Source organism: Schistocerca americana, unplaced genomic scaffold (assembly GCF_021461395.2).
Source record: "Schistocerca americana isolate TAMUIC-IGC-003095 unplaced genomic scaffold, iqSchAmer2.1 HiC_scaffold_179, whole genome shotgun sequence".
NCBI classification, from domain to species: domain Eukaryota; kingdom Metazoa; phylum Arthropoda; class Insecta; order Orthoptera; family Acrididae; genus Schistocerca; species Schistocerca americana.
The window spans coordinates 116,697-117,500 of NW_025725883.1; the positions used below are offsets into that span (position 1 = coordinate 116,697).

The 804-nt window shown below is 60.2% G+C and overlaps 1 non-coding gene across 1 annotated transcript in view; it reads left to right on the top strand.

Moving 5' to 3' along the window:
* Positions 1–556: 556 nt before the first annotated feature.
* Positions 557–804, top strand: part of LOC124572262 — a 1,910-nt gene continuing 1,662 nt past the window's right edge. Inside the window, exon 1 of the ribosomal RNA XR_006972014.1 lies at positions 557–804. This exon is cut by the window's right edge and continues 1,662 nt beyond it. This is a non-coding gene — a ribosomal RNA (small subunit ribosomal RNA).

Below are 804 nucleotides of genomic sequence, written 5' to 3' on the forward strand. Positions count from 1 at the left end.
TGTGCTGGTCCGATTGAGGACTGTGTGCGCTGAGGATGCGCCGCCGCCCGGCGCTCGGCGCCGCGACGCCGTCTGCTGCTCGGTCGCCTCTGCGGTTCTCGCAGGTGGTTTGTATCGCAGCTGTGCGGACGTGTTGGCGCGTGCGCTGTGCTGGGAGAGTTCGCTTCGGCACCCAAGTGGGGCTTTTGTCCTTCTGTGGCGCTGGCGTTGGAGCTGCCGGTCACCGTAGGTGGCGCGTGTTGTCTCCCGCCGGCAATGCCACGACAGCACGCTCCCGGGCCTCTGTCGGCAGCGGCAAGCTCAGTTGGGAGCACGGGTGGTCGCACCTAAAGCGTCTACTCGCCAAACTCCGGGCGATTGCGCCTCTCTCGAACCCGACCAAGTACTTAGGACGGCGCTGCGCGCCGCCGGGACCTGAGAGGGTTTCGAGGTGTATGGTGCAGGGGAGCTCAGCCTCCTCCTGTTTGCAGAATAATTGAGCGGACGCTTGCGTGTTCGCGCGGGCCCCCGGGACACACTCCCGGGCGGCCGGCTGCTCAGCTCTAGTTGACGCAGCTCCCTGGTTGATCCTGCCAGTAGTCATATGCTTGTCTCAAAGATTAAGCCATGCATGTCTCAGTACAAGCCGCATTAAGGTGAAACCGCGAATGGCTCATTAAATCAGTTATGGTTCCTTAGATCGTACCCACGTTACTTGGATAACTGTGGTAATTCTAGAGCTAATACATGCAAACAGAGTCCCGACCAGAGATGGAAGGGACGCTTTTATTAGATCAAAACCAATCGGTCGGCTCGTCCGGTCCG